We start from the raw sequence: 15,817 nt of genomic DNA, 5'->3' as shown, positions 1-15,817 counted from the left end.
TAGCCACAAAGACGTGGAATCGTCTTGCATCATTGTTTATATATCCAAGGACAACCTTTGAGTCTGTCCAAAAATGTTCTTGAAGACCATCTATTTCGAGCTCCTTTCTGAGCACAACACTTGTCCTTGCTGCTACCACAGCTGCAGATAACTCAAGGCGTGGTATTGTGGTCACTTTGGTGGGGGCAACACGTGCTTTCCCCATGACTAACGAACAATGGACATCCCCATTGGTGTTGATTGTTCTGAGATAAGTACACTCCCCATAGCCTGTGACGCTGGCATCTGAGAAGTGGTGAAGCTCGTACTGTTTGACATCTATGAAGTTTGCTGGAATATAGCACCTTCTGATCCTTACATTAGACAAGTTTTGTAGATCTTGTAGCCAAGATTCCCACTGTGTCTTGAGCTCCTCTGAGAATGGTTCATCCCAACCGGCCTTGTCTCGACACAGTTGTTGCAATATCTGCTTTCCTAGGAGAATGAATGGGGCTACGAACCCCAATGGGTCGTAGATGGAAGCTACTGTTGATAGCACTCCTCTTCTGGTCAACGGGTGTTCCTTGACTGTAACTCTGAGCTGAAAGTCATCAGAGGACACGCACCATTGCACTCCGAGAGCTCTTTCCATGAGTGGCTCTCCCAAAGCCATATCAAGGTTTTTGACACTTTCAGCGCACTCTTCCTTTGGTATTGATTTCAATACATGCTTGCTGTTGGAGACGAACTTATGTAGTCTTAGCTTGCCTGTGCTGCAAAGACCTCTTGCTTCCTTGATGAGTTGCACAATTGGCCCAGCGTCGTCCAGGGTAGGGGAGGGAATGGCCGGCAGGGATGTAGCTCAGTTGATAGAGCATGGCGTTTGCAACGCCAGGGTTGTGGGTTCGTTTCCCACGGGGGGCCAGTATAAAAAGATATGTATTCACTAACTGTAAGTCGCTCTGGATAAGAGCGTCTGCTAAATGACAAAAATGTAAAAATGTAAATGTTGAATTGCCTCAGCATCAGACGTTACACTCACCAGTCCATCGGCAACATAAAAATTCCTTTGGATGAATTTAACAGCGTTTTGGTTAAATTGATCCTGACCTTTAGCGGCTAGATGTTTGAGACCAAAATTGGCACAGCCGGGTGAGGAGGCTGCCCCAAACAGATGGACTTTCATCCGGAAAGTTGATGGCGGAGACATCAGGTCACCATTCTCCCACCATAAGAACCTCAGGTAGTCTTGGTCTTCCGGTCTTACATGGAACTGATGGAACATTCGCTCCAAATCACACATAATAGCAATTGGGCCCTTGCGAAACCTGCAGAGAACTCCCACCAAGGTATTTGTGAGCTCTGGCCCAGTAAGAAGGTGGTCATTCAATGACGTGTCTTGGAATCTTGCTGAGCAATCGAAGACGACGCGTATCTTCCCAGGCTTTTGAGGGTGGTATACCCCGTGGTGGGGAATATACCAGGCTGGATGATTGTTGAGTTCCTTTTCGGGAACCTTCTCAGCATCACCAGGAGCAATGATATCTTTCATGAAGTTCATGTAGTCTGAGCAGTATTTCTGTTCTCTCTTGAGCCTTCGTTCCAAGCCTCTTAGACGCTGAACAGAACATGACTTATTATTGGCTAGATTTGGTCTGTCTTGTTTGAAAGGTAAGGGCATTTCATAATGACCATCTTTTTTGTGTTTGATTTCATCTCTCAGCTTAGTCAAGAAGTGGAGATCTTCCTGAGAGACGGTTGCATCTTCTTCAACTCTTTCACTGAAATCAGATTCTAGTACCTTAATTACATCATTTGGACTGATCATTTCCTTGATCTGAGTCTTGCAAACATAGTGAACTTCACCTTTGAGCTTGATTGTTGGTTTGGGTTCAGGTGTCACTTTCCTTACAATGATGCGGTGACTTACTCCAATTGCATCACTGTAGTGGTCTTGTGGGTCACCATAACTCACTATGCTCCAACCTAGATCAGTTCTCTGAGCAAAGGGTTCGTTTTCTTCTCCACATACGACTTCTCTGGGCATTAGCGCTTGTGGGCAATTGTATCCGATTAGCAGACCAATTTCACATTCCTTTGGCGGTGCAATGTGTTCTGCAAGATGCTCCAAATGAGGCCATGCTTTAGCGGTCTCTGAAGTTGGAATGTGTGTCCGATTGGCAGGGATAAATTCACGAGTGTACGTTGTTGGCACTGTGATCTTCTTAGAGGAGAATAGACCTCTTATTTGTAGGTATTTGAGTCTTTTACAGGGTACAATTGTCCTTTTTGACGACATTGTAGATAGTTTCAGCTTCACTTGTTCCGTGTTCGTATCTAGAATGTTTGCTACTTCCTCAAGAATGAAGGAAGAATCACTTTGTGAATCTAGCAGAGCATAGACAAGAACTTCCTTACTTGAATCACTTTGCGTTGACACATAGACAGGTACTATCGCTGAAGTCTGTGTAGTATTGCCATCTTGCACAACTCTGTTGGATGTGGTTTCCTTGATAACCTCTTGTGTTGACAGTAGCTTTCTTTCCTTGCCATAACTTATGTCTTTAGATGTTTCCCCTTTTTGGTTCTTGTTTTGAGCGATCTTCGTGTAGGCATGTGGGATGACGTTTTGAGCAGGTGTCACAGACCATCCGGCTACTGCAGCTCTTGGATTGATGGCCAGGACTTAAACATCCGAAGCACAGTCTTTCATTCTGAATGAACTTGACTCGTTCGCGACTGTCCTTTCAATGAATTTGAAGCACTTGTGTAAACTGTGTCCTAATTTCTTACATAACACACATGTGACTATGTTTCTCTCACTGATGTTAGTTGTGAAGATCTTGGCACCTACAGTTTGGTTCTTGATCTTTGCTTTATCAGGTTCACTTTGTCGCAATGCGTTGTAGGATGTTATAGGGTTGCACGCAATACTAGCTTCCATCGACAGGAATGTCACAAAATAGTTAAAGCTTGGGAACCTTCTGTGTTCCAGTTGGTATTGTGTGGCCCTTCGGTTCCATCTGCTACTTAACCAGTCGGGTAGTTTGGCAGCTAGTTTTTGATTCTCAATATCATCATTAAGAACCTTTAGACTCTCATTGTGAGCAATAGCGAATTCACAACTACGTAGAAAGTCTACAAATTTTCTTAAGTCTGCACTCTCCTTAGGAGCTAGTTTTGGCCAAGCATGTAATTTGTCTCGGAAGGCCTTGGCAATCACAAACGGCTCACCATAACGTTCCTTGAGCAGGTCCCATGCTGCATGATATGAATCTTCTGAATCGATCAGAAAATAACCTTCTACTGCTTCTTTAGCTGCTCCTCCCACATATTTCTGAAGGAAGAAGATTTTCTCTGCAGCTGGAATATTTTTTCTCTCAATCAGTGTCTGAAAGGAAGACTTCCAATGGTTAAACTTGAGTGGATCCCCACTAAAAATTGTAGGCTCTGGAATTGGAAGCCTATTTGCTGATATAGCCTCAGCCAGGACTTTCGCAAGCTCTCTTGTGTCGTTTTGAAGCACACTTCTTGGAGCCACATCCCTTAGTGGTTGTGGGTGCTGATACACAGGATTCACCTGATCAATTGGTTGCTCAAATGTAGGCAGCTCAGACTTATGTGGAGTAAGCCTTTGGTCTGGATACAACTCATTTTCGTCATAGACTTGAAGCCTTGCTCTGGCCGCGTTCAGTCTTTTTATCTCCTCTAAACGTCCAAGCTCTCTTTTTAAGTCTTCTACAGATCTTTTCCTTGCAGCATTCTCTTCTTGCTGTTTCTTTAAGAGCAAAGCTTATTGTCTCTCCTTTTCTATCTTACGTTCAGTCTCTTCTCTTTCGCCTTGAAGACGACGAGTTACTGCAGCTACTTCTTGCTCTGCAACTATCTTCTTGTCCTCAACTTCAAGTCTTTGGAGTTTCTCTTGGTGGCACTCTTGCTCAGCCATAATCTTCAACACAGCCTTTGTGGCTGCATACTCAGCAGTGGCTTCTTGTCGTTTAACTGAGGATACATTAGAGCGAATGGAAGTGGCCTTAGAAGACTTAAAGTCTGGAGATGACACACTGGAAATCGTAGATGCGAATACGGAGCTTGCATCCGGCCAAATCAGTTCCTCCTTTGTTCCTTGAATTTGAGATTGCGCGTTGTGTACAACAATCTTGGTGACTGATATACATTTATCCAGCTTGCGGCGCATCTTGTGAGCTGGGCTGTCAATCCTGCGATATTCTTCATAAACATTATTCAGTTCAGATAACTCTCTTTGAATAGTGCTGCTGTGTTCGTGTAGGATGTTACTTGGATCTTGTTTTGTAACTGATTTCTTAGCCACCTTAGTTAAAACTTTCCAGCGTTCATAAATGCTGTCAAAGCGAATTAGTAGTTCTTTTGTTTTTTCTTTCTGAAATTATTTTCCCTTTTCCGTTAATGTACGGGCTCTTCCACTTCGTCGAGGCTCTTCAGACTGTACTGCTTCTTGTACAACGCTAGACTCATCTGTCTGCTCTGTCTCTTCTACTGGCTCTACGAGTGATCCTTTACACTGACTCTCTTTACTTCTATGTGACATATTAACTTATTTGAAAGTAACCTGTACACAAGACAGTTGTCTTAAATAAACAGTAGAGTTTACAACAAACATTTTACAAAAATAAATACTCAAGAGAATAGAATATGCCAAGTTAAGTTATTGTCTTTGAAATTAACCCTTCAGAATAAAGGCAGGCATTATAAAGATTTTGAAATGTTGCAGAATCACTCAAAATAACAGCGTTCTTAAATGCACAAACATAAATCCTCTTCTTAAGTAAATCAATGACTTATATTCAATGAAATAAAGAATTATCAATATCGCTAAATCACTTACCGTATTTTCCGCACTATAAGGCGCACCGGATTATAAGGCGCACCTTCAATGAATGGCCTATTTTAGAACTGTTTTCATATATAGGGCGCACCGGATTATAAGGCGCATAGAATAGAAGATACTGTAGTCAAACGAATTGACTGGGGTTGCGTTATGCATCCACTAGATGGAGCTGTGCTAAAAGGAATGTCAACAAAACAGTCAGATAAAGTCGAACTTTATTAAGCGTTCTGACAACTCCGTTCACTCCCATGGTAATGTTGTTCAAACGTTAATGTGCATATTAACAATATCTCCCAGCCTTGCTCACTCTTCTCCCAAACGTGGAGGGGAACCTTTCCCTGATTCAGTAAACACGTAGTAAAAGAAACAGTCTGATACCACTAAATCAAACGTTAGTGCATAACTCAACATTGTTCAGTTACATATAACACGTAAAGCTCACTTTTTCAGTTCATTCCCCATCCACGAACCCCTCGAATTCTTCTTCTTCAGTGTCCAAATTGAACAGTTGGGCGACTACGGCATCCAACCTGCCCGGCTCCCTCTCGTCATTATCCGAGTCAGTGTCGCTGCTGTTGCCTGGCAGTTCAGAGATTATTCCTGCCTTTGTGAAAGCTTTGACCACAGTTGAGACCGATATATCAGCCCAGGCATCCACGATCCATTGGCAGATAGTGGCGTAAGTCGCCCGGCGCTGTCTCCCCGTCTTGGTGAACGTGTGTTCGCCTTCTGTCATCCACTGCTCCCACGCAGCTCGCAGTCTAGCTTTGAACGCCCTGTTGACACCAATATCTAGCGGCTGGAGTTCTTTAGTTAATCCACCCGGAATGACGGCAAGCTCCGAATTAGTTTGCTTCACTTGTTTTTTGACAGCATCGGTGATATGGGCGCACATTGAGTCGTAGATCAATAGGGACGGAGCTGTGTGGAAAAAGCCACCCGGTCTCTTGACGTAAATTTCTCTCAGCCACTCACTCATCTTTTCCTCATCCATCCATCCCTTCGGGCTAGCTTTGATGACGACGCCGGCTGGAAAGTTCTCTTTTGGCAAGGTCTTCCTCTTGAAAATAATCATGGGTGGAAGTTTCTGGCCATTAGCCTGGCAGGCGAGAACTACAGTGAAGGATGACTTCTCATTCCCTGTGGTGCGTACAGACACCGTACTGGTCCCCGTTTTCTCCACAGTGCGGTTCACGGGAATATCAAAGGTGAGTGGAACCTCGTCCATGTTGGTGATGTGCTCTGGCCGGATCTTCTTTTCAGTGATCTTCTTTTTGCAGTATGCGCGGAAAGTGACCAGCTTTTCTTGGTAATCTTTTGGCAGTTGCTGCGAGACGGTAGTTCGTGTGCGGATGGAGAGATTACGTCTTTTCATAAAACTTCTTTTATTATTATATTATTATTATTATTATAAAACGAAAGCACCAAGAAGGACCGCCTCGAAATTCATCGATTGTCATGTCCCGTGCTAGCGCTGTTGCCTTCATTCGAATAGTGACTGTAGAGACGCTTCTACTTGCTGCTCTCTGTTCAACAACCCACTGTTCGAGTTTGTCCTCTAACTGTGGCCATCTCGCTTTGATCCCTCGGAAACTCTGTTTAGTCTTCTTTACTTGGCGCAGGTCAATCTTCTTGCTTCCTCCACTTCCGTACCATTGATTCATTCATGTTGAATTCTCTCGCTGCTGCTCTATTCCCATATTCTACTGCATGACCGACAGCCTTGAGCTTGAACTCTGCGTCGTAAGCGTGTCTCTTGAAAGGTGCCATTTTGGGGTCTTTATACACACACAAGTGGTGTGGGACTGTGAGTAAGCACAGTACCGGTGTGTACTGGCTACCGTAATGCTGCAAGTGGTGCGGCTTTGTAGTTTACCAGTCGTACTGAAACATTTCATTATTATTAAATTGTTTTTATTGGTTTTTCATACTGAAACATTTTGACAGAGCACCTTGAGCGCCGTGTACAACCAGTATGGATCAACCAATTAACCAATTGATCCATATATAAGGCGCTCCGGATTATAAGGCGCACTGTCGTTTTTTGAGAAAATTAAAGGCTTTTAAGTGCGCCTTATAGTGCGGAAAATACAGTACATTAATGTCTCTTAATATCTTGTTACACACTTATGTTACTTGGCTACACACAGCCCTTTGAAGTCCTTTATATTTTCCAATCCTTGTGTCACCTTTTCAGAACACAAACTTAAGTGTCTGACTTACGGACGTCTTCATGAAAAAAAAACGGATGAACTTGTGTGAGTCCTTTAACACTGAACAGTGGCTTATCTTTGAGTCCGTCTTGACGAGCCGTCTTGCAGAGCAGGTCAGGAAACGATCACGCAGACTCGAGTTCGACTATCACTCCCTCCAGGAAATACACGACGCCGCTGTTCTGGTTACTGATGGATTTATTCTTCTACTAAATTCTCCACCGTCATCAATCCACCATCGAACTCGCTGGCTGCACACAACTGAGAGGGAAATGGGTCCACTTAGAAACAAGAATACTTGTAAATAAACACGTCGTTAATTTAACTTATCTTTCAGAGTACTAAACTTTACCGCCACTACTTTACCGCGATGTCTGGAACTTGTCACCACTAAAAGCGTCCCAACACAACATATAATGTACAGATAGTTCCTATCACATAAATACAAGCAAAATCAATATTCAAAATACAAGTTGTACAAATAATAATGATATTATGTAAAACCTATTAATAATGACATGAATAACATTAATAATGACATGAATAACATTTATGGCAGTTAAACTAATTTTAAATATTAGTAAAGACAAGATTAAATTGAGAATAGTCGGGTGAAAATATGATCACTTGATGAGAAAACAGCTGTGCAGCCTGAGGCAAAGAACAAAGCGCAAGCTTTTTTTGCGACTTTCTCAAATCATCAATAGCCTATAGTCGCACCATGCGGCCCATATATGTATTGCTTTCTCAGACGTTCTAAGGTTTGTATCATTCTCAAATAAAGTTGCCAAATAACTCTAAATCTAGCGTATTAAATGTTGAGTGTAAAAAGTATGACTTTTACGCTCAACATAGCCACTTCATATGCGCACCTGCTCCGTAATGGAAAAAATATCATTTCTATTTTATTCAGCTAAATTCAATTATATTCTTCTTACTATAAAATCATATAATATGAAATAATGGCAAGGGACTTATAAGCATATCTTGTCAGCTAAATAAGAAGCCTACAGCCTATTGCGTAGCCAGATAACATACAGTAGGCCAGCTCATATTATCTTCTTCTGAAATACATTTTTCTTAATCTCATAATGTTTCATTCGACCTGGCTAAAATAAATAATGGATTTATTGTGCACCCCATTTTGCCCTCAGAACAGCCTCAATTCGTCGGGGCATGGACTCTACAAGGTGTCGAACACGTTCTACAGGGATGCTGGCCCATGTTGACTCCAATGCTTCCCACGGTTGTGTCAAGTTGGCTGGATGTCCTTTGGGTGGTGGACCATTCTTGATACACACAGTAAACTTTTGAGCGTGGAAAAAAACAGCAGCGTTGCAGTTCTTGACACACTCAAACCGGTGTGCCTGGCACCTACTACCACACCCTGTACAAAGGCACTTACAGTGTCTTCAGAAAGTATTCATACCCCTTGACTTAGTACACATTTTGTTGTGTTACAGCCTGAATTCAAAATGGATTAAATAGATTTTCCCTCACCCATCTACACACAATACCCCCATAATGACAAAATTAAAACATGTTTTTAGACATTTCTGCAGATCTATTGAAAATGAAATACTGTGTCTCATTTACATAAGTATTCCCACCCCTGAGTCAATACTTTGTAGGAGCACCTTTGGCAGCGATTACAGCTGTGAGTCTGGGTAAATCTCTTAAGAGCTTTCCACACCTGGATTGTGCAAAATTTGCCCATTTTATTTTTTTCAGAATTCTTCAAGCTTTGTCAAATTGGTTGTTGATGTTTGCTAAACAGCCATTTTCAAGTCTTGCCATAGATTTTCAAGCCAATTTTAGTCAAAACTGTAACTCTGTCACTCATTCCCTGTCTTCTTGGTAAGCAACTCCAGTGTAGATTTGGCTGTGTGTTTTAGGTTATTTTCCTGCTGAAAGGTGAATTAATCTCCCAGTGTCTGGTGGAAAGCAGACTGAACCAGGTTTTCCTCTAGGATTTTGCCTGTGCTTAGCTCCATTCTGTTAATATTTTATTCTGGAAAAACTCCCCAGTCCTTAACGATTACAAGCATACCCATAACATGTTGCAGCCACCACAATGTTGTTGATCCATCCTCAGTTTTCTCCCATCACAGCCATTAAACTCTGTAACTGTTTTAATGTCACCATTGGCCTCATGGTGAAATCCCTGACCGGTTTCCTTCCTCTCCGGCAACTGAGTTAGGAAGGACGCCTGCATCTTTGTAGTGACTGGGTGTATTGATACACCATCCAAGTGTAATTAATAACTTCAACATGCTCAAAGGGATATTCAATGTCTGCTTTATTTTTTATTTTTTACCCATCCACCAATAGGTGCCCTTCTTTGTGAGGCATTGGAAAACCTCTATTGTCTTTGTGGTTGAATCTGTGTTTGAAATTCACTGCTTGACTGAAGGACCTTACAATTGTCTGTATGTGTGGAGTACAGAGATGAGGTAGTCATTCAAAAATCATGTTACACACTTTTATTGCACACAGTGAGTCCATGCAACTTGTTTAGCACATTTTAAAATCCTGAATTTATTTAGGCTTGGCATAACAAAGGGGTTGACTATTTATTGACTTTGTAATTTGTAAAAAAAAAAAAAAAAAAAAATAGGTTTGTAGGCCAGTGACAGAAAATCTCAATGTGATCCTTTTTTTATTCAGGCTTTAACACAACTAAATGCGTATAACGTCATGGGGTGTAAATACTTTCTGAAGGTACTGTAAATATTTTGTCTTGCCCATTGTTTCAATTGTTTCAAGGCTTAAACATCCTTCTTTAACCTGTCTCCTCCCCTTCATCTACACTGATTGAAGTGGATTTAACAAGTGACATTAATAGGGAATCATAGCTTTCACCTGGTCAGTCTGTCATGAAAAGAGCAGGTGTTCATAATGTTTTGTACAATCAGTGTATGTATTGTATCAAATCAAATTTTATTTGTCACATGTGCTGAATACAACAGGTGTAGACTGTAGACCTTACTGTGAAATGCTTACTTACAAGCTCTTAACCAACAATGCAGGTCAAGAAATAGAGTTAAGAAAATATTTGCTAAATAAAGTAAAAATTGTAATAAAAAGTAACACAATAAGATTACATAACAATAACAAGGCTATATACAGGGGGTACCAATACCGAGTCAATGTGCGGGGGTACAGGTTAGTCGAGGTAATTTGTACATGTAGGTAGGGGTAAAGTGACTATGCGTAGATAATAAACAGCGTGTAGCAGCAGTGTAAAAACAAAGGGGGGGATTCAATGTAAACAGTCCGGGTGGCCATTTGATTAATTGTTCAGCAGTCTTATGGGTTGTTGGTAGAAGCTGTTAAGGAGCCTTTTGGACCTAGACTTGGCGTTCCGGTACCGCTTACCAGTCATAGTAAGACCAGTCTATGACTTGGGTGACTGGAGTCTTTGACAATTTTTTGGGCCTTCCTCTGACACTGCCTAGTATATAGGTCCTGGATGGCAGGAAGCTTGGCCCCAGTGATGTATTGGGCCGTACGCACTACACTCTGTAGCGCCTTACGGTCAGATGCCGAGCAGTTGCCATAGCAGGCGGTGATGCAACCGGTCAGGATGCTCTCGATGGTTGCAGCTGTAGAACTTTTTGAGGATCTGGGGACCCATGCCAAATCTTTTCAGTCTCCTGAGGGGGAAAAGGTGTTGTCGTGCCCTCTTCACGACCTTCTTGGTATGTTTGGACCATGAGAGTTTGTCACATCACCAAGGAACTTGAAACTCTCGACCCGCTCCACTACAGCCCCGTCAATGTTAATGGGGGCCTGTTTCGGCCCTCCTTTTCCTGTAGTCCACGATCATCTCCTTTTTCTTTCTCACATTGAGGGAGAGGTTGTTGTCATGGCACCACACTGCCAGGTCTCTGACCTCCTCCCTATAGGCTGTCTCATCATTATCGGTGATCAGGCCTACCACTGTTGTGTCGTCAGCAAACTTAATGATGGTGTTGGAGTCGTGCTTAGCCACGCAGTCGTGGGTACCAGTATACAGTATTAACCTAGTTTTCTAAACCAATAACAGAGACAAGATTGAAAGATAATACAGAGATGTGGTGATTATCAAGACCAGCACATATCAACACCACAACTACTACCATCTGACTGTTTTCTAAAATGGGGGCACCGATGAGGAAATTCATAGTTTAGTGTCACATCTAAAAAAAAACATGCATTGCCAGATACTGTAATGCCAGGTATTTCTGAAGTGGACATAGTTTATCCTTTAATTGTCTTTCATACTGGTTTAAGGAATCCATCATTGTAAGATTTAATGTAATGCAATTACTGCTACTAACTACAGTGGGGAAAAAAAGTATTTAGTCAGCCACCAATTGTGCAAGTTCTCCCACTTAAAAAGATGAGAGAGGCCTGTAATTTTCATCATAGGTACACGTCAACTATGACAGACAAATTGAGGAAAAAAAATCCAGAAAATCACATTGTAGGATTTTTAATGAATTTATTTGCAAATTATGGTGGAAAATAAGTATTTGGTCACCTACAAACAAACAAGATTTCTGGCTCTCACAGACCTGTAACTTCTTCTTTAAGAGGCTCCTCTGTCCTCCACTCGTTGCCTGTATTAATGGCACCTGTTTGAACTTGTTATCAGTATAAAAGACACCTGTCCACAACCTCAAACAGTCACACTCCAAACTCCACTATGGCCAAGACCAAAGAGCTGTCAAAGGACACCAGAAACAAAATTGTAGACCTGCACCAGGCTGGGAAGACTGAATCTGCAATAGGTAAGCAGCTTGGTTTGAAGAAATCAACTGTGGGAGCAATTATTAGGAAATGGAAGACATACAAGACCACTGATAATCTCCCTTGATCTGGGGCTCCACGCAAGATCTCACCCTGTGGGGTCAAAATGATCACAAGAACGGTGAGCAAAAATCCCAGAACCACACGGGGGGACCTAGTGAATGACCTGCAGAGAGCTGGAACCAAAGTAACAAAGCCTACCATCAGTAACACACTACGCCGCCAGGCACTCAAATCCTGCAGTGCCAGACGTGTCCCCCTGCTTAAGCCAGTACATGTCCAGGCCCGTCTGAAGTTTGCTAGAGTGCATTTGGATGATCCAGAAGAGGATTGGGAGAATGTCATATGGTCAGATGAAACGAAAATAGAACTTTTTGGTAAAAACTCAACTCGTCGTGTTTGGAGGACAAAGAATGCTGAGTTGCATCCAAAGAACACCATACCTACTGTGAAGCATGGGGGTGGAAACATCATGCTTTGGGGCTGTTTTTCTGCAAAGGGACCAGGACGACTGATCCGTGTAAAGGAAAGAATGAATGGGGCCATGTATCGTGAGATTTTGAGTGAAAACCTCCTTCCATCAGCAAGGGCATTGAAGATGAAACGTGGCTGGGTCTTTCAGCATGACAATGATCCCAAACACACCACCCGGGCAACGAAGGAGTGGGTTCGTAAGAAGCATTTCAAGGTCCTGGAGTGGCCTAGCCAGTCTCCAGATCTCAACCCCATAGAAAATCTTTGGAGGGAGTTGAAAGTCCGTGTTGCCCAGCGACAGCCCCAAAACATCACTGCTCTAGAGGAGATCTGCATGGAGGAATGGGCCAAAATACCAGCAACAGTGTGTGAAAACATTGTGAAGACTTACAGAACACGTTTTTTCCTGTGTCATTGCCAACAAAGGGTATATAACAAAGTATTGAGAAACTTTTGTTATTGACCAAATACTTATTTTCCACCATAATTTGCTAATAAATTCATTAAAAATCCTACAATGTGATTTTCTGGATTTTTCTTTCTCATTTTGTCTGTCATAGTTGACGTGTACCTATGATGAAAATTACAGGCCTCTCTCATCTTTTTAAGTGGGAGAACTTGCACAATTGGTGGCTGACTAAATACTTTTTCCCCCCACTGTATATGTTGCATATGTATGGCTATAACTGTCCAATGTGAGTTTACGTTCACAGGGACTATTACATGCTCAGAACGCCACCAATTGTACACCATTCCAGGCACATTTGGCATAACCTCTTCGCTGTCACAAAACCGACTCTGTAATTCCTGATTTGCAAGAAGACGCAGGGGACATGGACACATTTGTTGCTTCAGATGTGAATTCAAAAGATTATTGTTACGTCAATTATTGAACCATTGTTGTCATTGCTTAATATGTTATACTCCTCTTTAGTAAGTGGAGATGGAAGAGTTTTGGTTGTCTTTGGAATTTGAAGTTTAGACTCAGATGAATCATTCTTTGTGCATTTGTCAGAGCACAGATTACTTTTGTCTTTCTGAAGAAATTGTAGTACTTTTTCACTGTTTATTTTCGTATGATACCAGATAGGACACAGCTTGCTTCAGGAATTCTTGGACCTTCTCTAAGGTAAAGCCCATACTTGAGTGCAGTCGATATACCAGAGCCTGCCATGTAGTGTGTACGATTTCAAAAATGGGTAATTATCTGAAAATGCTGTAATACTACATAATTCAAAGAGGTGTATGTTACAGTGGCAAGAAAAAGTATGTGAACCCTTTGGAATTACCTGGATTTCTGCATAAATTGGTCATAAAATTTGATCTGATCTTCATCTACGTCACAACAATAGACAAACACAGTGTGCTTAAACTAATAACACACAAAGTATTGTATTTTTCTTTTCTATATTTAATACATAATTTAAATATTCAGTGTGGGTTGGGAAAAGTATGGCCTAGGCTAATGATTTCTCCAAAAGCTAATTGGAGTCAGCTAACCTGGATTCCAATCAATGAGACGAGATTGGAGATGTTGGTTAGAGCTACCCTGCCCTATAAAAAACACTCACAAAATGTGAGTTTGCTATTCACAAGAAGCATTGTCTGAGGTGAACCATGCCTCGAACAAAAGAGAGCTCAGAAGACTTAAGAATAAGAATTGTTGACTTGCATAAAGCTGGAAAGGGTTACAAAAATATCTCTAAAAGCCTTGATGTTCATCAGTCCATGGTAAGACGAATTGTCAATAAATGGACAAAGTTCAGCACTGTTGCTACTCTCCCTAGGAGGAGTGGCCGTCCTGCAAAGATGACTACAACAAGAGCACAGCGCAGAATGCTCAATGAGATTAAGAAGAATCCTAGAGTGTCAGCTAAAGACTTACAGAAATCTCTGGAACATGCTAACATCTCTGTTGACGAGTCTACGATACGTAAAACACTAAACAAGAATGGTTTTCATGGGAGGACACCACGGAAGAAGCCACTGCTGTCCAAAAAAATACATTGCTGCACGTCTGAAGTTCGCAAAAGAGCACCTGGATGTTCCACAGCACTACTGGCAAATATTCTGTTGACAAATTAAACTAAAGTTGAGTTGTGTGGAGAAAAAAAAGGCACAGCACACCAATATCAAACCCTCATCCCAACTGTAAAGTATGGTGGAGGGAGCATCATGGTTTGGGGCTGCTTTGCTGCCTCAGGGCCTGGACAGCTTGCTATCATCGTTTATCAATACATTTTGCAGGACAATGTAAGGCTATCTGTCCGCCAATTGAAGCTCAACAGAAGTTGGGTGATGCAACAGGACAATGACCCAAAATACAGAAGTAAATCAACAACAGAATGGCTTCAACAGAAGAAAATATGTCTTCTGGAGTGGCCCAGTCAGAGTCCTGACCTCAACCTGATTGAGATGCTGTGGCATGACCTTGAGCGGTTCACACCAGACATCCCAAGAATATTGATGAACTGAAACAGTTTTGTAAAGAGGAATGGTCCAAAATTCCTTCTGACCGTTGTGCAGGTCTGATCTGCAACTACAGAAAACGTTTGGTTGAGATTATTGCTGCCAAAGGAGGGTCAACCAGTTTTTAAATCCAAGGGTTCACATACCTTTCCCACCCTGCACTGTGAGTGTTTACACGGTGTGTTCAATAAAGACATGAAAACGTATAATTGTTTGTGTGTTATTAGTTTAACCTCTACGGGATCGGTGTCCCGTATACGGGTTCTCTGTAGCTCAACTGGTAGAGCACGGCGCTTGTAACGCCAGGGTAGTGGGTTCGAACCCCAGGACCACCCATACACAAAAAATGTATGCACGCATGACTGTAAGTCGCTTTGGATAAAAGCGTCTGCTAAATGGCATATTATATTATTATTATACGGGACGGTTGAGCTAACGTGCGCTAATGTGATTTGCATGACTGTTGTAAGTAACAGCAAACTTTCCAGGACATAGACATGTCTTATGGGCAGAAAGCTTAAATTCTTGTTAATCTAACTGCACTGTCCAGTTTACAGTAGCTATTACAGTGAAATACCATGCTATTGTTTGAGGAGAGTGCACAACAACAAACTTATCACAGCAACTGGTTTGATACATTCACCTCTGAAGGTAAATAATGTACTTACATTCAGTAATCTTGCTCTGATTTGCCATCTTAAGGGTCCCAGAGATAAAATGTAGCATAGTTTTGTTTAATAAAATCAATTTTTATATTCAAATGTAGGAACTGGGTTCTACAGTTTGAACCCCTGCTGTCTCTGGCTCCAAACCCACCCCGCTCGGCCATCTAGATGTGTGAAAGTTAGTGTATAAGCTAATGATCCATCATGTATGACATTCCTGGGATTGTGTAAACTTACATTTTGTATTATCATATCAATTTTGTATGTTCTCTATAGTTATGTACTTGAAAATGTTTCAGCACATTTTCAGCACATTTTGGCAGACTTGAAACTAAATAGTCCATGTTTTTTTG

Source organism: Coregonus clupeaformis, chromosome 9, assembly GCF_020615455.1.
Source record: "Coregonus clupeaformis isolate EN_2021a chromosome 9, ASM2061545v1, whole genome shotgun sequence".
Taxonomy (NCBI): Eukaryota; Metazoa; Chordata; class Actinopteri; order Salmoniformes; family Salmonidae; genus Coregonus; species Coregonus clupeaformis.
The sequence above is the reverse complement of the archived record's forward strand: the minus strand, read 5'-3'. Positions refer to the sequence as shown.